The sequence below is a fragment of the Engystomops pustulosus genome, chromosome 6 (genome assembly GCF_040894005.1).
Source record: "Engystomops pustulosus chromosome 6, aEngPut4.maternal, whole genome shotgun sequence".
NCBI classification, from domain to species: Eukaryota; Metazoa; Chordata; class Amphibia; order Anura; family Leptodactylidae; genus Engystomops; species Engystomops pustulosus.
The window spans coordinates 83,439,433-83,459,472 of record NC_092416.1 but is presented as its reverse complement, the minus strand read 5'-3'; the positions used below and the strand labels follow the sequence as shown (position 1 = coordinate 83,459,472).

The following is a 20,040-nucleotide window of genomic DNA, read 5'->3' as shown; positions in this document are numbered from 1 at the left end:
TTCATATACTTAATAAACCCCCGTTGTCTCAACCAATAAGATAAAATTATGTTCTATGGCAGTAACACACAGTAATAAGTATAAAAAATATGATTATAACTAGGATTTTACTGTGTATCATATGACATAAAGTAATTACAGTAAGCATTAGTTTTACTTTCTATTACATGTTCAGGCTGGATTTACACACTGCATTGTGCATAATGTTTCTTTCTGTTCTGCTTTGCATTTCTATAAGCCTGTTTTTTTCAAAAACACTTTGGCCAGGTGTCACTATATCAAATTTCGATAGCAGAGAAGGTACTGTACACTCATAAATAGTGGGTGGTGCAGATGTAGAATTCTCAATCCAATTGATCAGTATAGAAACATGGCACACACTGCACATACTACATTCTTGTTGCCTTATATCCAAATGTACTTGACAAAGGTCTATACGACCAAAACGTAAAACCACTGTGATCTTCTGAATACTATTCATTTTTTGTGAATCTTTTTTTGGTAAAGGCCTAATTTTACACCATGTTTGAATAAATTAGAAAAAATGGAAGAATATCCCAGTGTGCGCCATGTTTCTATACTGACTATTTCAAATATCATCAAAGCATTTTTTTTCAATGTGGGCCATTTATTATCGACTTCCAAATGGAAAACTGACGGAAACCACAATTTTGGTGTTTTTCCGACACTTCTTTTGGGCGCAAAATTGTTGCACCACATGTGAATCCGACACTTTTCTGATGCTTCTATTTTTCAGACTTTTTTTTTTGTCGCAATTTTTGGTTCACAATTAGAGCAATTAAAAGCTGGTCTAAGGAGTTCTATCTCACCTTCATACATGGGGTAGAGACCTCTGGGAAGGAGAAAGGAACACCCTCGATCACATGTGCAAACCTGCAAGCCAATCAGCGACCGGCAGGCTTATGTGATGTCACACAGCCCTATAAAAACAGGCAGCCATTTTTAATCTTGGCATTTCACACTGCATGTGCTGTCTGTAGCGTCCATCTGCTTGTACTGCACTGTGCTGTAGTGATTTTTTCAGTTCTTTTTTGTTGCTAAAGTGAATAGGAAGAAATCTGTGTAAAATCCACATACTTTCTGTAGTGATTTTTTGCTCGTATCCCAGGGTGTCAGTTCTTGTGCTTCTGTATACCCCAAATTTCATGTTTTTCTGGTAGATAAAGTAGATCCGTGTCAAATCAACACAGTTGATTAACAAATATGTCACACAGAGAGGTGGCAGGTGGAGCAGGCACAGGTTGCAGCACAGTAAGGGGACGTTGCGGCATTGACTCTGTGAGGCCAGAACTGCAGTTGTCATCTAGCAGCAGTGTGTTGATCAAAAACCCAAATGTTGTCTATTGGTTGACTCGGTCATCCACTTCACAAATATGTAGAACAGAAGGTGGCCCAGTCCTTGAACTTATCGGTTTCTTCCAAGGTACACGGCAGTGGGGACGTGTGGAGCGGTAATTACGATCAGGGCCAGTACATGTCCTTTTACGGCCCACTGGGTGAATATGCTTCCCGCCCAGCCACACCAACAACTTGAACAAGAGACGACACTTTCTCCTCCACGTTGTCAAACTGCTGCTCATGTGCCACTGTCTGCTTCCTCCTCCGGTGGGGGCTGAACTGGAGGAGGAGGAGGACATTGGAGCAAAAGCAGACTCTGTTGAGATTAGTGGTTTTTCCACTCAGGTAGCAAGAGAGTAGGAGCATCTGGAAGAGGCAGAAGACCCAGAAGCACTGTGGCAGTATACAGTGGAAATGGAGGCCGGGAGTCCCTCAGAGTCACTTGCACAGACGGTGCAAATGGTGAGCTACCTCTCACATGCACAGTTAATAATGTCACACAGAATAAAGGCAAATATAAGTCCTAATATGCTGTGTACCAATATAGATGAACAACAAGGGATCCCAAAGTGTACCACATACGACCCAATGTATGATTCGTGTGCCGGACAGACAAGCCACTGATCCAAATGATGAGTGGCATAGCAAGTGTTCAATTTCACTATAACCACAGAGCAAATGAAACATTATGGATCTATTTGAAATCATTGAATTGCTCAAATAATACATGGACATTTGAGATTAAAATCTCTGGATTTTTGTTTTTATTTCAAAGGGTTTTATTTGAGAGAAAACAAATGTTCGCTCAAGGCACAAGGTTTTCCCCATACAGGGGGTAGATGCACAAATAAGTCACATAATACTGAGCTGCCTGAACTCTCTTAGAAAATGCAATAGAAACGTAGATCATCAACCCACACAGGGGAAGTAAAAATGCTTTTATTATTACCCGATCTAACCTGCGAAAAACATAACAAATTAATACTTTGGGAGTTTGGACAGACAAAGATGTTAGACAAGGGGACAACACAAAAAGGGGAGGGGGGGTTCAAAGATCAGATAAGTTAAGTCAGTCGTATATGCTATGTCACACACACATTAACCATAAAGAAGGTGCTGTAAACTTCCAAATAGCCAGTACAGCCCCCTAATTCGGCAATTTATATAATCAATCCAGGGATGCCATGTTTTCTGAAGAGCTTCCATGTTATCTTCCCTAGTTGCCAATATCTTTTCAAAAGTCATCATCTTGGTAACTGTGTTACTGACCGTAATGGTGACTTCCAATTAGCAGCCACATGAATTCTTGTGGCCATACAGATAAATTGGCTGAATTTATGAACTTAGTTACAGGGGTGCAAAGCATCGGCGAAATCAGATGTATGATGTCTTTCCAAAGACATAGAGCTGTGCACATATCATTACATCCTTTGAAGCAAAGTTGTGATGAGGACAGAAATAATTTGTGGATTCTAGAGGGAACCATGTGTTTTGGGTGCATATTTTTATAGAGGTTTTAGTAAGAGTCACCTGATGACTACCATCTCGCAGCAATGGTGCCATCTCTGCAATGTCATCTGAAACCCCAGGTCCGGTTTCCATCGCAACATAAATGGGATCTTAACTTCTTGGTTGGTTGGTTAAATACAGAGTACACAGAAATTCTGCAAAACAGTTCATATGGAGTGATGTTTGGGATTACTTGTATGGGGCAGGTGGAGCATACAAAATGAAAATGAAAACTGACGAAGGTCGTATTTTTCCATAAAGCTCGCTGCTGAGATGATGCGTGGGAGGGTTGATGGGGTAAATTCATTATGCAGAATGATGGGCAGGAGTCTGGAGGGGACTGCAAGAGAGTAATTTGCGAGAGAGTAAGTGGAGCGCACCCTGCGCCACAATTGTAGCAAATAAAAGGTGTAGGGGCTTTGTTACGTAAATCCCTTGGGAGAGGGTCTGCGTCCCAGTACATAGCAAGCATATTAGGGGGATGAAGGAGATTCCCCCTAGATTGACCCAGAGTATTTATTGTGGTCAGTAGTGCTATTTGGACAGATATGCCACCCAGGCCCTTATAATAATGCATGATCTTAGTGTTTATTCTAGGCCACTTTCCAGCCCAGATGAAGTGGTATATGTCTTTTTGGAGTTCAACAGAACAGGGAGGAATCTAAATAGGTAAAGGAGTTTGGGAAGTGTGTTCATTTTTACAGAGTTTATCCTTCCGACCCAGGAGAGCATGGCATTGTTCCAGCAAGGTCAGATCTGAGTTGTTTGTATAGGGGGATATAGTTAGTGGAATATAACATGTTGAAAGAAGGGGTAATCTTGACCCCAAGGTAATTAATATATTTATCATGAGAGGCAGAGCCAAAATTAAGGTTTATCAGTTATTTAGTGGAGGGGGGATGTTACAATACAGCATATTTAGTGACCAGAGCCAGGCGGCTGCTGCTAAAGCAAATAAAATAATGGGATGTATCAAGAGAGGAATAGATTCTCATGATAAAGACATAGTTTTGCCCTTATACAAATCCCTGGTCAGACCACACATGGAATATTGTGTACAGTTTTGGGCACCAGTGTATAAAAAGGATATAGTAGAGCTGGAACGGGTGCAGAGGAGAGCAACCAGGATTATTAGGGGAATGGGGGAACTAGAATACACTGACAGATTAAAAAATTTGGGATTATTCAGTTTAGAAAAAAGACGACTGAGGGGAGACCTCATTACAATGTACAAATACCTGAACGGACAGTACAAGGATCTCTCCAAAGATCTTTTTATACCTCGGCCTGTGACCAGGACAAGGGGGCATCCTCTACGCTTAGAGGAGAGGCGATTTTACCATCAACATAGACAAAGGTTCTTTACTGTAAGAGCAGTGAGACTGTGGAACTCTCTGCCGCAGGAGGTTGTTATGGCGGACTCTATGTACATGTTCAAGAGAGGCCTGGATACCTTTCTGGAGAGAAAAAATATCACGGGTTATGGGGATAAAACATTTATTTAATTCTTAAAGGTTGGACTTGATGGACTTGCGTCTCCTTCCAGCCTTATATACTATGATACTATGATACTATGATACCTCTGTTTTATCGTAGTGATACTATGATACGTCTGTTTTATCAAATTTATCTAATAACGAACTATGATACGTCTGTTTTATCAAATTTATCTAATAACGCCATAAGCTTAGGTAGGGACAGAAGGGGTTTGGTTATAGTAAGTAGTAAATTGTCAGTGAAAAAATTAAGCTTATATTATGTGTTTCCAACTTTTATGCCAGATATGTTATGATCGCTTCTTATTAAGCGTGCTAAGGGTTCCATGGCTATTGCAAAAAACGTCTGGGGAAAAGGACACCCCTGTCTAGTCCCTCTCGATGGTGTGGCGAGAGATGGAAAAGAAATAGCGCTCATAGGGTAGTATAATAAACACAACTCTAATTGAAGCATTTTTCAGTGATCGAGGTGCAGCCTACCTCCTCTTGTATCGGAATGCAGTAGCCTTGCTGCTTCTGATCAGTGGAATTGTAGGGGAGAAATGTAGGAGGAAATGGGGGCGCACACCTCAAGTAGTTGTCTTAAAAGGGGTTGATTGTATTTAATTGTCTCTGGATACAACACGTTTCGTGACTCAAGGGTCCCTTTCTCAAGTAAAATTAGAGACTTATTTTGACGTACTGCCTGTGTAGTGGAAGATACTTGTGCAAGAATGTTGGTGGGCTATAGTCTGGCAGGACCTCTGGTTGAACTGTGATAACCAGGACTACTTTGAAACCATGTAGTTCCCCCATCAGGATAAGGAATCGGCCATGGGGGGGGGGGGGGGCAGTGGAGACATTCTGTACCTGTAGTGGTAGTGAGTTATGTAGAAATTGTAGTACTCCCCTGGGTTTCTTCGTTGCAGTATAGGTAAAGAATCTGGTGTACTGTGCGTGAAAATAGGCAGGGGCTGATGTATGAGAAAAATAACTCCTGTATTGCTATCACAGCAGGTTTGTTCGTTAGATATTGATGAAGAGCTTTCCTTCTTTTGAGAGAAGAATTAAAGCCCCTGACATTGTGTGACATTATAGTGAGCATGGAAATACCAGTAGCTGGACCTAAGGACTGTGCTAAAACATGTTCAGATTGGGGAGCAAGGATAGGAAATACACTAAGGAAAGAAGTAAGGAAGACGAGGACACCACAGAAAACAAGAACAAGAGTAAAAGAAAATTTTAAAAAACACAATATCCAAACAACTGTCATGGAATCACGTTCCACAACTATGCACAAGTAGAGGAACCTGGTGCGGCAGACTTGTAGTCAGTTGGCCATCAAGTCTGGGGTGTTGGCAGCAACTATCTCATGCCACCACAGCACTTGAGGAACCGTATTAAACAAACCTTGAGTAACCAATAATGGAAAGAAATAATGAAAAAGACTTATCTTAAGAATGACCTATTTCAATCCACAGCTTCCAGCGACGTTTGCATGTCATCAGGTGGAGAGCGTTGTCTAGCAGCTTGGAGCCAAGGATGTGATGTGAGGCAGGGGTGGGGAGTCCTCAACTGGGATTCCCTCTGCTTCCAGGATGGTTCTGCCCTCAGCAAGAGTGCAGACTGTGTGTTGTTGGTTCTACAGGTGAAATTGCAGGGAGAAAGAGAAAGCCCAACTACGTTAACACATTCCTAGTCTCTGAAGCACTTGGGTAAGTGGCCGGAGTGAGCGTTGTTTGAGGAGGGTGGAAGGGTCTAAGTCCGCGTATAGCTGAACTGAAGTAGGGACTCCCTGGAGTTGTGCTATGTTTCATGCCTCTGTATTTTTTTTAAGTCACTACCCAGACATAAACCTGCCACAACTGCTTTATCAGGTATGTGATGTTTCTAGCTAGTTTAGGTGCAAATGGTTGTACACATCACTTTACAGTATTAAATGTGCTAAATATGGCAGAAGTCATCAATTAACCCAGAGACTGGGACCACACTAATGGTGCAGAGTGAGAGATCATAATACTCCATTTCTGATGGAATCTGTCCCTAACTGAAACTCCAACTCAGATGAGAACTTGAACAAATATATATATATATATATATATATATATATATATATATATATATATAGATCAAAGGTGCCCATAACCTTTACTGGAACCTTGTAATTGACATATTTTTATCATTTCTAATATACATCTGATTCAGATGAAAAGATGGGGTAATAGCGGTTTTATAGAAGAAGCAGTTGTTGTGAAGATATGGTAGAAAGTGGAAGCAAAGAGAATGTGAATTTCATGCTAAGAATGCCAATAATGGCACTACAGAAGCTGTACAATTATAAGTGGGACCGTATATATATAAATAGTGAAAACAATTGTATTAAGGTCTTGATATATTTCTTTATGGTAAATGGTTCAGTTACTGAACTTGGCACAGGTCCGCATCATTGGGAAGGAAGGTAGTTGTTTTTATGCTTTAGGTTACAATTGTTCCTTATGTCTTGCAACTGTTGCCAATAAACTTGTCATTGAACTTTAATAAACCCTGGCCTTGAATTGTTGCCCATGAAAATTAACATATTCAGAAAATAGACATTTACAGTAAGCGACTTATAACTATGGAGTCATTTCTCACATCATGCAGCAAAGGAAAACAATAAGAAATGTTATTACATCATTTAACATTCACAACCCAGTAAAAAGAATGTTCACTTTACTGATGAAATTCTCTGATTTCTTTTTAAACCAGCATCCTTGATATGTTTGTTTTACCACAAAGAGCATCACCTATCACATCCTGCAGCCATTAACCTGTTCTCACCACTTGTTTCAGCATGAAATTGATAATGTTAATGTTACCACAATAAAGATATGTTTTAAGCTACCGTTCGGCAGGTTTTACCTGGTGTGTCTTTTGTCCTTATTCAATAAGGACACCATTGACCTCTTGTTTCCCTGTAGCATTCCAGCGTATGTGCAGGAGAAATAATAATAATAATCTTTAGCACCATCAAATTTCATAGCGCTTTACAGATTCTGGGAACATATAGAAGTAGAAAAAGACATTACAGAGTAATAACTGTCATATGGAACAGTAGGATTGAGGGCCCTGCACGCAAGAACTTACAGGCTATGAGGATGATGGGGTGACACAAGAAGAAAAAGAGCTTGAATAATGGTCCAGCCATATTTATAAGGGAATGGACTAAAAATAATTTAATAAATCCAAATGGTCTTATATACAAAGTCCAAAGTCAGGGGGACTGTAGAGAAGCCTGGAGCTTGGTACCTGGCATTTTCTGGTTGCATGCAGTTAGCAAGTGTGATAGGCCTGCCTAAATAAATATTTCAAGAGCATGTTTGAAGCTTTGGAGGTTGGGTGTTAGTCTGATAGACCGGGGTTGAGCATTCCAGAGAACTGGTGCAGTTCTGGAGACTTGAGTGGGAGGTTAAAGTTAAGGAAGAGAATAATCTAAGACTAGCATATTGAAGAGCATGGGATGGGAGATAAAGTGAAATAAGAGATGGAAGGGAAGGAGGCTTCCTTTGATCAGCACTGTGACCGGGGTTTGCATGGAAGAAAAGCCCCTCCCTTCAAAAGGACCTTGCAGAGGGTGCGACCACGATTGTTACGCTCCTGGGGCTTAGTTTTTACAATAAGCAGAAGACTTATTGAGACAAGTTCTACTACTCTAGTCACAAAATTCTGATAGTCTTGTTGACTTGAGTAGAATGGTCTCAAGGACCATTATTTATTAATTTCAACAAGAAATAAATTGTTATGTGAAACTGATAATGACGCTTCTGGTTTCTAACAAGCTGTGGCTTACATGACACATACAGTCTATATATTTTATTTCACTTTCACTTGTAGCATAAATATCACACAAACATACATATATATATATATATATATATATATATATATATATATATATATATATATACTTTAAAATTTAGAAATGGATTTAACTTATATCAACTTTATTATGGCAATCATTTTTATGTTTTGACTTTATGTCTTTCTTTATTATAGTCCTTGGCACAGTTCTTGTTTATGATCCACCTTAGTTGTGCTGCTCCAGAATAACCAGTTCATGTACCTGTCAAGCCAGGTTTAGTTGTGAAATAAGTCTCAAATGTCAAATAATAGTCTCAAATTTTTTGTGGATGCTATATTTTCAAGGGTCTTCCCTGTTCACAAATTTCATTGAATGACCTGAATGTAGAGTAGTTACAAAGGCCTTTGAGACAAACTGTCATGATTTTCACAGATAACTCATTGGGGGTAATTCATCATTAGATCGGCTCCTTACGACAGTTCTATGTCTGTCTTTGGAGCTCTGCTGCAGTGAGTTTCAGTAAAGTGGCTTAGGCCCTTGATAAATCTGCTGGCAATGTTTTTTGCTGTGCTTGTTGTTTGCGCATGAATAGTCACAGAAAAAACAACAAAAGTCTCAACATAGACCAGGACGGGGACTGGTGTTAATTTGCACCAAAACTTGTGCCTAAACAGAAATTTTCCCCAAATAGCAATTGTCTTGTGAAAATTAATTTTGCAAATATTGAGTTTGGTGGAAGTAGGGTTTATGTCAAAGTGACTTCGCCCTGTCCTATGTTCATTTGGGGAATGGAAAATTACACTTTTGGGGGGATATTTAACAGAGCTCCTGTCAGGAATTAGGGGTAGTGGACCCACTGGACCACCGCGGATGATGACATTAGCTGACACCTGGGGCGGACTCTAAGTGGCACTCGGTTTTCCCCAGAGCCCGCCGCAAAGCGGGTTGGACTTGCTGTGGCGTGGTGCCATCAGGTCGCTCCACAGGCGCAACTTTGTCCACGGTGGTGGCCAAAGCAAGGTACAGAATCAGAAGGCAGGCACTGAGTCGTGGTCAGGCAGAAGGTCAGGACAGGCAGCACAGGATCAGAGTTGGAGGCGTAGCAGAAGGTCAGGGCTGGCAGCAAAGGAGCGAAGTCAGGAACACATCCGAGGTCACAACAGGAAATCACCATAAACGCAAAGGACATCAGAGGCAAGCTTTCTCTAAGTCATGAAGATCCTCTGGGGGCATAGGCAGAGGCCAGGAATTTATCTTGGAATGCGGTCCGGCAGGACCAATAATTGGTGCGCTGGCCCATTAAATCTTAGACAGGTGGAGAGCACACCCTAGGAAGCGGGGACGCACATGACGAGGGGTTGGGTCACGTAAAGAAATTTCTCAATATAGGACCATATATAGGTATATTCAGGTATATATATAGGTTAAGAGCCACTGTGCATTCAGATATGGTGGTCATGACTGCAGAATGGTTGTTTCCTAAAATTCTACTTTTGAACTTTACAGTCCTATGTTTTTCAAAATATAAGCAATTAATGTAAGTATGAATTTTAACTTAACATAACATAAATATAACACAATAGAGATACAACTGATGAAAGAGAATAAAGTCAATGCATAATAGTGGACACCTAGCGGTTAACAGTACATGTGGATAATAGAATCAGGACAAACAGGAAATAATCAGTTTTAAACACAGATGGTGCTTTATATTACATTAAACTGTAGAATTTAATAACACTTCAACTTGTAGGACAATATGATATATGGCATATGTACCTTGGGATTCTAATAACTAAATCCACTTCCACTTCCTGATGTATTCTGAAACTTCTAGACTACAAATAAGAGCAAAATTAAACAACTCATTGACTTATATTCTCTCTGTTACATGTATTGTACTATATGCTGATGTCCCTCCATATCCAGGGATGAATCTAAGGTCTGAGGCGCACTATAGAATACCGTATACCGTTACCATATATACTCGAGTATAAGCTGACCCAAGTATAAGCCGAGACCCCTAATTTTACCACAGAAAACTGGGAAAACCTATTGACTCGAGTATAAGCTGAGGGTGTAGTATACAGCCAGCCCCCATGTAGTATACAGCCAGCCAGTCCCCATGTAGTATACAGCCAGCCAGCCCCCATGTAGTATATAGCCAGCCCCCAGTAGTATACAGCCAGCCCCCTTGTAGTATACAGCCAGCCCCCATACAGTATACAGCCAGCCCGCATGTATTATACAGCCACCCCCCATGTAGTATACAGCCTGCCCCTATGTAGGATACAGCCAGCCCCCATGTAGTATATAGCAAACCAGCCCCCATTAGTATGCATCCAGCCCCCAGTAGTATACAGCCAGCCCCCATGTAGTATACAACCAGCCCCCAGTAGTATACAGCCAGTCCCCAGTAGTATACAGCCTGCTCCCATGTAGTATACAGCCTGTCCCCATATAGTATACTGCCTGCCCCCGTGTAGTATACATTCTGCCCCGAGTAGTATACAGCCAGCCCCCATGTAGTATACAGCCAGCCCCCATGTAGTATACAGCCAGCCGCCAGTAGTACACAGCCAGCCCGCAGTAGTATACAGCCTGCCCCCATGTAGTATTCTGTACTTTCTATTATAGCTCACAACTGTACTTCGTAGCCTTTTCCAGGGAAAGTGAATGGTTCTACTGCTGACAACCACAATGCCCCCTGTCATATCTTACTATATCACTGCTGTAAACTATGAAGAAAGCTGCTAACTATTCATCTGCCCTCCTATACAGTCTAGAGACATGCATTTTAGTTCAGGTATACTAATCCTGTCTAATAATCAGACAGTGTAAACCAAGACCGGGCAGACTAGATTTATCACATTGTCTGATGCTTGATGATAATTAAGGCACGTCTTTAGACTGTTGATTTTTTTTTGCCACTTATTAGTTGGCTTTATTATTTCCAAAATTTATTTTGCTGAGGTCCTATTCCCAAAATACCAGGACCACCACTTTTTTTGGTCCAGGATGTTTCCAAACTTCAAACTTTCCGTACTTTCAAAATTAAAGACTGTTAAAATTCATTTACACAGTACACAGCAGATAAAGTATAAGGCTTCATTCACAAGTACATAAAACCAAAAAATTAGAAGAGAGTGTATTGAAAAGTGATCCTTAGAAGGTTTTAAATTAAGGTAAATGAAATCTCCGACAAAGAAATCTCTGATTCGGCATTCTCTTTTACATATAACTAGGTAAATATCACGGTATGTATGTACCAGGTGTAACAATATTTGTGGTAGTAACATATCCTTTAATATATTACTTTCATGTGATGTGTGTAAGCTCTCACCATGCCCACCTCAGTGATAATTGTAACACTGATATTGTTCTTTAAAATACTATTCTTACATCTTTAAAAATGGAATCTTATGCATAAGGAGAGTTCCGGGACGAGACGTTTCAAGCTAATCCTATCGCTTCATCTTGCCCATGTCAGCTAACTCAGCAGGCTCTAAGGCGATGCCTGGAAACAGAATCAGCTCCAGGGAAGATAGACCAGTGGCAAGCTCCACACTTGCGGAGGCACCTACCTTCTCTTCTCACAGCCCCACTCCATATCCTCCTGCGGAGGCTAGGTCCCCCACAATGGATCTTTCAGCTGGGCCAGCACCACTATGACCACAGACCTTACTCCTCCAGAAGAGGCTGCACTTACTTTAAGAGGTCATCCTGAATTACAAGTCCTTCTCCCTTCTAAGAAGGACATGGACAATATAGCCTTTGAATTAAAAGGAGCATGGGATAGGAACTTGCAAGTTGTGTGAGAGGACATAGCTAATCTACATGAAAGTGTGGTGGATCTTGAAAAGTTTAAAGGAAACCTACCACTTTGCAATAGAGCTTCTAAGCAGCTCAGGGTGAGCTGGTGACGGAGCATATCCTCGTTATGTTCTTAATCCGTTGTAAAGCGTTTAAACACTTTAGCAATCTTTATATACAAAGCAGCTCTGGCGCACAGTGGCACACGCTCGGCGCACCATGCGTGCGCCTGAATAGGAAGCCCTATTGCAAAGTGGTAGGTTTCCTTTAAGGCCGAGATGACTTTGCAACATCCCCCACCAAGGCCTAGCCTTTTCTTGGGGCGTGGAGGCAGACGGGGCCCAGAATACCGGAATGGCTGGCAGTTGCGGCCTAGGACGCGCTGATGTCACGGTGCATGGTATGGGGACCGGAGGGCTGTCCTACGGCCTGGGAGGGCTCCAGCAGGTGGTGTGTGCAAGTAATATGGAGGGAGAGGCTGATGTACTGGTTCTCCCTGGGGCAACCCCATAGTGTCTGTAAGATTTGTCCCTTGGTAATGGATGGGGAGCCCATGGTGGTGATACAGCCATATCCAGGGATGAGACGGAGGCAACGTTGTGCAAAATAACTCACGGTTCTTTATTGGAAAAACTGCAGGCAACGGCCTAAATGATTTTGGTAACAGATTCCCGATTACTGGAGTATTCAGGAATGGTTCACCAGCCTGGTAGGAGATGCAGGCTGGGATGGAGCTGTGTCCAATCTATGGATGCTGCAGCTATGAGTCTTCAGACTCTGGTCCTGGGATCGTGCTGATCGTGCACAGACACAGTCTCCCTCTTCACTCTATGTCTTCTGAAACCCAAGAGGCTTAGCCCCTCCCTGTCCAGGGGTTTTGTTAACCTGGTCAGGTGGTGGCTAACTCCCCAATCACACTTCAGTGTACATTGTGGAATACAATTGGATGAAAACTTGCACCCTTTTAACCATTGCCTGTACAGGCAGTATCTACCACTGCTAATTACCTCAGAATAACTGTAACAATTCGCAAACACTCCTCTGCCCATACTTCAGCAGGGGTGTTGCAACTTTGGTAGTCAGTGTATTTCAGGGAAAATTGGAGGAGCAGGCGGCTCAGCAGCAGCAACTGGTGGCACACATTGATGACATTGAAAACAGAAACCACCGCAACAATATAAGGGTCAGAGGCCTTCCGAAAGCAACACATCAACCAGATCTGGCTGTAACCCTTACAGGGATTTTTAATATGCTCCAGTCCAGTTAACACACCCATAGAAATGGATTGGGCGCAAAGGGCGCTAAGAGCTAGGAATGCTGATCCCATAAGACCATGAGATATGATTTGCAGGATACATTTCTATGGCCTAAAAGAGTGAATTATGCAGAGAGCAAGAGTAAAGGGAGAACTGGACTTTGATGGTGCCAAGATCAGCTTGTTCCCTGACCTATCCAGACACACACTGCGACAGTGGGCAATATTAAGACCTCTCCTCACACAGCTCCGGGAAAAGGGCATTTCCTACAGGTGGAACTTCCTTTTGCTCTATATGCCTGCACAGGTGAAACCCAGGTGACCCTATCTCATCTAGAAAGATCTCCTAGCCTTTCTCAGAGATTTGAACCTACCACCCTTGTCACTACCGGATTGGGACACTCCGAATTTAACAATGTTTCCTTCCAATCCAGGAGCTTCGTCGCACAGGGCCTGACGGAAGCATCGCCCAGGCCCCAAAGCCAACGCGAGCACTGACGTCACTCTACCGAAGGTTCCCAGGAAGACTGATGGTATTCGTCTATTTTGCCAGGATGGGTGAGACTGCATTGATTCGTTCTTCCCTGCTTATGGCATACTATTCCTGATATTGAGGGTTGGCTCTCCACTGGCCGCTGAGTGGCGATACCAGCCTGCCCATGATCTGCTCCCATGATTGTTATGTTTTAGCGAATTTTCTTATATTCCCTAATTGCTTAACTACTTTTATCTTTGGTTACTTATATGGGCCCGAAGGCACACTGTGCTCACTTTGACCGGATGATACATCTATCGGACTTGTTTTTACAAGAGGGGAGCGGAGCTAAAGTGGATCTCCTGTATATATAGGACCTGAGCTTGCTGTTTATGGAAATTATATAGAACCCGCGATCTTTTTTCCAGAACATTAAGCCCTTTAGCATTAAATTAGATAATTTTTAAGGGGACAGCCATGTTGAAAACTCCAGTAATATAGCACTGCTTAGGGGAAGGGGTGTGATTAGTACTATGAAGGGGAGGGCACAGGAAAAAAGGTGGGGTGGCCCGAGATATGGCCCATTCATTTATCCGATCACTCCCTCATCTCTTGCACACTTGGCCTATACCAGCATAAAAGGGGTCCATTTAGCTGGCAACTGACTATCACGACTATCATTTAGTCAAGATGCCATATGTGTCCGCCCAAGTCCTTAAACTACTCAAACGTATGGGCGATACCATGTCATTGTTTACCTCAGACGGGCCACTGACCCTAGTGGTGGACAATTTTGATTTTCCTCCAGGTCAGTGTCTCTGTCATTTTCTACCCCCCCCCCCCAACTCCTTAGCCACTGAGGAAGTGCTGGAAATTGGAACTTGCACCAGTAGAGTGAGGTGGCAATATCTACAATTAAGACATTTCTACAATGCCAACAAGGGTACTCTGAATGTCCACAGACCCTTAACTCCTTTTGAACAGCTGTGCACATCCCAGATTTCGATTCCTCACTCAATCTCTGCAATATATGACTTTCTACTGAACAAATGGGCACTCTCTGACCTTTCTTAATTTAAGATGTGGGAACTTGAGCTTTGTAAAACTTTCACTGTAGAGGAATGGTCCCAATCTTTCGAGCTCTGTCATAAGCTATCTCTTTCAGGCAGGGCTCAAGAATCTAATTTTAAAATATTGTCACGTTGGTACTGGACTCCTGCAAAACTGCAGAATCTACCCCTCATGTCCCAGTGGGTGCTGGTGTTGAAGACAAGCTCCAGGAACTATGACCCACATATGGTGGGGATGCCCCTTATTGAGGCCCCACTGGTCCAGGGTCATTAATCTCATCTCGATCCTAACAGGCATTAAACTAAATGATGACCCCGACACTCTTTTGCTGAACATGCTCCCAATCGCAACCCGCAAGTCTAAATCACCTGTGGGATTCCTGTTGATAGCAGCCAGACTTTTGATATCACGTCTGTGGATGTCTACCAGGGTCCTATCTAGCTCTGACCTCCTCACAGAGATTTCACTACTACACAGGATGGAAGAGCTCTCAGCGGACTCTCACCACACTACCGGACAACATATAAAGACCTGAGGGCCATGGCTTGACTTCCTTTTCGTAGGTCTCGAAGTGTGTACTCGCCACTGAGTATGAATCTGAAACATCTCTTACTGATGACTGACCCCCTACAACCCTACACCTTTCCTCCCTCCTTAGTTTCCTTAACACTTGGTGGGGTCTAACCTTCCTTGCAATGAGAGATTAATAGCTCATATGCAAATGGTTTCAGAAGTGCCTTTACTATGGATAAGAATTATATTTTGTGTTGTATCCTTCTACACTAGGGTTATTTTACTGTCAATTAAATCCCTTATTGTGAGATTAAATTAATGTTGTTAAATTGACTCATGCATTGCAAATAGAGATGAACGAGCACTAAAATGCTCGGGTGCTCGTTATTCGAGACAAACTTTTCCCGATGCTCGAGTGCTCGTCTCGAATAACGAACCCCATTGAAGTCAATGGGAGACTCGAGCATTTTTCAAGGGGACCAAGGGTCTGCACAGGGAAGCTTGGCCAAACACCTGGAAACCTCAGAAAATGATGTAAACACCACAGAAATGGACAGGAAACAGCAGGGGCAGCATGCATGGATGCCTCTGAGGCTGCTTAATCGCACCATTATGCCAAAATTATGGGCAACAGCATGGCCATGACAGAGTGACCGAATGAGGCTAGATAGCATCTAAAACATCCAATAATTGACCCTGACACTATAGGGGACGGCATGCAGAGGCAGCGGCAGCAGCGGCAGGCTAGAGAGTGTCATGGCGACATACCCTAAATGGACTCAGGCTTCAAACCAATGGGTGGCAGAGAGGAACCAAAGGAGGTGAGCAAGAATCGCTGAAATGATTTCCTATGTCAACAAAAGTTGACGGTATATTTAGTCGATAACACAGCATGGTGGCGACATAGTGACCAAGTTCCATAACGTATCTGGTGAAACACCCGAAAAATGAGCCTAACACAGCTCGTTTGATAAGGGGACGACATGTGGAAGCAGTTATGGAGACGACTTCCATGATTAAGAGTGACAGTATGGGGCATCCATATTGCCATATTGCAACTTCAGGTCTCCAGCATGGTGGCGACAGATGGGCCGAGTTCCATAATGTATCTGGTGAAACACCTGAAATTCTACCTGACACAGCTCGTTTGATAAGGGGATGATGTGCTGTATATCCTCTCGTGCTCCAGCGTCTGGGGTATAGAGAGTTGAAAGTTGCGCATGGAGACATTGGTAGACGCTGTGGAGGATCGTGGAGGCAAAATGGACAGGAAACAGCAGGGGCAGTATGCATGGATGCCTCTGAGGCTGCCTAATCTTGGGATGGAGCTGGCGGCCCGCTGCCAGGCGAGCTTTCGCCTGTCCAAGCCCCTGTCTCTCGGCTCCTCCCCACCCAAAATGGGCCTGGGGGCAAGAAGCGTTTGCTTTGAAAAAATTATAATTTTCAAAGCGGACGGGGTCGTTTGAATATTTCACCTAGGAATAATGGAATAGCATAGTGGTTCTATTTTTAATTGTTTTTTCGTAAATGGTTCCATGATTAAGAGCGACAGTATGGGGCATCCATATTGCGCTGCTATGATTGCAACTTCAGGTCTCCAGCATGGCGGTGACAGAAGGGCCGAGTTCCATTATGTATCTGGTGAAACAACTGAAAATTCTGTCTGACACAGCTCGTTTGATAAGAGGATGATGTGCTGTATACCCTCTCGTGCTCCAGCGTCTGGGGTATAGAGAGTTGAAAGTTGCGAATGGATACATTGGTAGAGGCTGTGGAGGATCGTGGAGGCAAAATGGACAGGAAACAGCAGGGGCAGTATGCATGGATGCCTCTGAGGCTGCCTAATCTTGGGATGGAGCTGGCGGTCCGCTGCCGGGCGAGCTTTCGCCTGTCCAAGCCCCTGTCTCTCGGCTCCTCCCCACCCAAAATGGGCCTGGGGGCCAGAAGCGTTTACTTTGAAAAAATTATAATTTTCAAAGCAGGCGGGGTCGTTTGAATATTTCACCTAGGAATAATGGAATAGCATAGCGGTTCTATTTTTAATAGTTTTTTCGTAAATGGTTCCATGATTAAGAGCGACAGTATGGGGCATCCATATTGTGCTGTTATGATTGCAACTTCAGGTCTCCAGCATGGCGGCGACAGATGGGCCGAGATCCATTATGTATCTGGTGAAACACCCAAAAATTCTGCCTGACACAGCTCGTTTGCTAAGGGGACGATGTATGGAGGCAGTAAGGTAGTAGTAGTAGATTAAAGGTGCTGCAGTTAAAACTATGTTAGTTGGATCTTGGGATGGAGCTGGCGGTCCACTGCCAGGCGAGCTTTCGTCTGTCCAAGCCCCTGTCTCTCGGCTCCTCCCCAAACAGCACTTCTAAGAACCTTTTGTATAAGATCAAGTGTAGTAGTGTTCTTATAAGTTTGGGTTATGGCGGGTGAGGGGAATGTAAACAGATGCGCAAGAAGCGCTGAAATAATATTGGTAAATGATAAAAGTTTGCCAGTATATTTTGTGGATACAACAGCAGGGTGGCGACAAAGTTAACAAGTTTGATGTGGAAGCCATGAAAACAACCCAAAATTCTGCCTGACACAACTCGTTTGATAAGGGGACGATGTATGGAGGCAGTAAGGTAGTAGTAGTAGATTAAAGGTGCTGCAGTTAAAACTATGTTAGTTGGATCTTGGGATGGAGCTGGCGGTCCGCTGCAAGGCGAGCTTTCACCTGTCCAAGCCCCTGTCTCTCGGCTCCTCCCCAAACAGCACTTCTAAGAACCTTTAGTATAAGATCAAGTGTAGTAGCCTTCTTATAAGTTTGGGTTATGGCGGGTGAGGGGAATGTAAACAGATGCGCAAGAAGCGCTGAAATAATATCGGTAAATGATAAAGTTTGCCAGTATATTTTGTGGATAACACAGCAGGGTGGCGATAAAGTTAACAAGTTTGATGTGGAAGCCATGAAAACAACCCAAAATTCTGCCTGACACAGTTCGTTTGCTAAGGGAACGATGTATGGAGGCAGCTATATGGACGACTTTGGGAGGCAGCTATGGAGATGATGTGTGGAGGTAGCAATGGAGACAACATGTGGAGGCAGCTATAAAGACGACGTGTGGAGGCTGCTATGGAGACAATAAAATTTGGATAGCGCCTGTATGTGGCAGTCCAAAAAAGTTTTCAAACCAGAGGAGCAGGTAGGTGGTCCTCCAGAAAAATGAAATAGATTGAGTGCCTGTATGTGGCACTCCCAAAAAATGTTTAAAACAGAGGACCGGGTAGGTGGCCCTCCAGAAAAATTAAATACATAGAGTACTATAGCTAGAGCCAGTTGGCCCTGACAAAAAATAGCCAGTTTCCTCTGCTTTAGTGTACAAAGAGGAGGAGAAGGAGGAAAATGAGAAGGAGGAGTGCATACATTATTCAGGTTGAGCTACTTTCACCTGGTGGAGAATGGAAATCCTGAGAAATCCAGGCTTTATTCATCTTGATAAGCCTGTCAGCCTGTCAGCGCTGTCAGTCGACAGGCGTGTACGCTTATCAGTGATGATGCCACCAGCTGCACTGAAAACTCGCTCAGTCAACATGCTAGCGGTAGGGCAGGCAAGAACCTCCAAGGCGTACAGCGCCAGTTCGTGCCACATGTCCAGCTTAGAAACCCAGTAGTTGTAGGGAGCTGTGTGATCATTTAGGACGAAGGTATGGTCAGCTACGTACTCCCTCACCATCTTTCTGTAAAGATCAGCCCTACTCTGCCGAGACTGGGGACAGGTGACAGTGTCTTGCTGGGGTGACATAAAACTGGCAAAGGCCTTGTAAAGCGTACCCCTGCCAGTGCTGGACAAGCTACCTGCTCGCCTACTCTCCCTCGCTACTTGTCCCGCAGAAGTACGCCCTCTGCCGCTAGCGCTGTCAGAAGGAAAATACTGTTTCAGCTTGTGCACCAGGGCCTGCTGGTATTCATGCATTCTCACACTCCTTTCCTCTCCAGGGATGAGAGTGTAAAGATTTTGCTTGTACCGTGGGTCCAGGAGAGTGAATACCCAGTAATCGGTGCTGGAATAAATTCTTTGAACGCGAGGGTCACGGGATAGGCAGAGTCCCAACTCGCAAGAATTCACTCCCCTCACTGGCCTGACTGTCCATCTCCTCCTCCTCCAACTCCTCTTTTTCTGCCCATACACGCTGAACAGTTAAGGTCTGAGCAATGCTCCCCTCTTGTCTCGCCAACATTCTCCTCCTCTTCGTCCTCATCCTCCTCCACCTCCTCCGATATGCGCTGAGAAACAGACCTGAGGGTGCTTTGGCTATCAACAAGGGAATCTTCTTCCCCCGTCTCTTGTGAAGAGTGCAAAGCTTCTGACTTCATGCTGACCAGAGAGTTTTTCAACAGTCAAGCAGTGGGATGGTGAGGCTGATGATGGCGGCATCGCCACTGACCATCTGTGATGACTCCTCAAAGTTACTCAGCAGCTGACAGATATCAGACATCCACGTCCACTCCTCATTGTAGACTTGAGGAAGCTGACTGACCTGACTACCAGTTCTGGTGGAAGTTGACATCTGGCAGTCTACAGTCTGCGCTGCTGGTAAACTCTGGATAACATGGTTAATGTTGAATTCCACCTCGTGGGCACGTCGCACAACAGTCGTTGAGCGGGCAGTTGGAGGCAGCACTGCGCTGCCCTGAGAGTGGCAGCATCTGTGCTGGACTTCCTGAAATGCGCACAGA

The 20,040-nt window shown here is 43.6% G+C and overlaps 1 protein-coding gene across 3 annotated transcripts in view; it reads left to right on the top strand.

Annotated features, from left to right (window-relative positions):
- The window catches only part of LOC140135382 (suppressor of cytokine signaling 3-like), an 88,123-nt gene that overhangs the window by 2,778 nt on the left and 65,305 nt on the right, over window positions 1-20,040 (top strand). Inside the window, exon 2 of one of the 3 annotated variants that reach the window (XM_072156830.1) lies at window positions 13,687-13,810. The exons of the other annotated variants lie outside the window; for them this stretch is intronic. The gene's annotated coding sequence lies outside the window, so the exon portion shown is untranslated. The remainder of the gene's footprint in view (window positions 1-13,686; window positions 13,811-20,040) is intronic. 3 annotated transcript variants of the gene reach the window in all.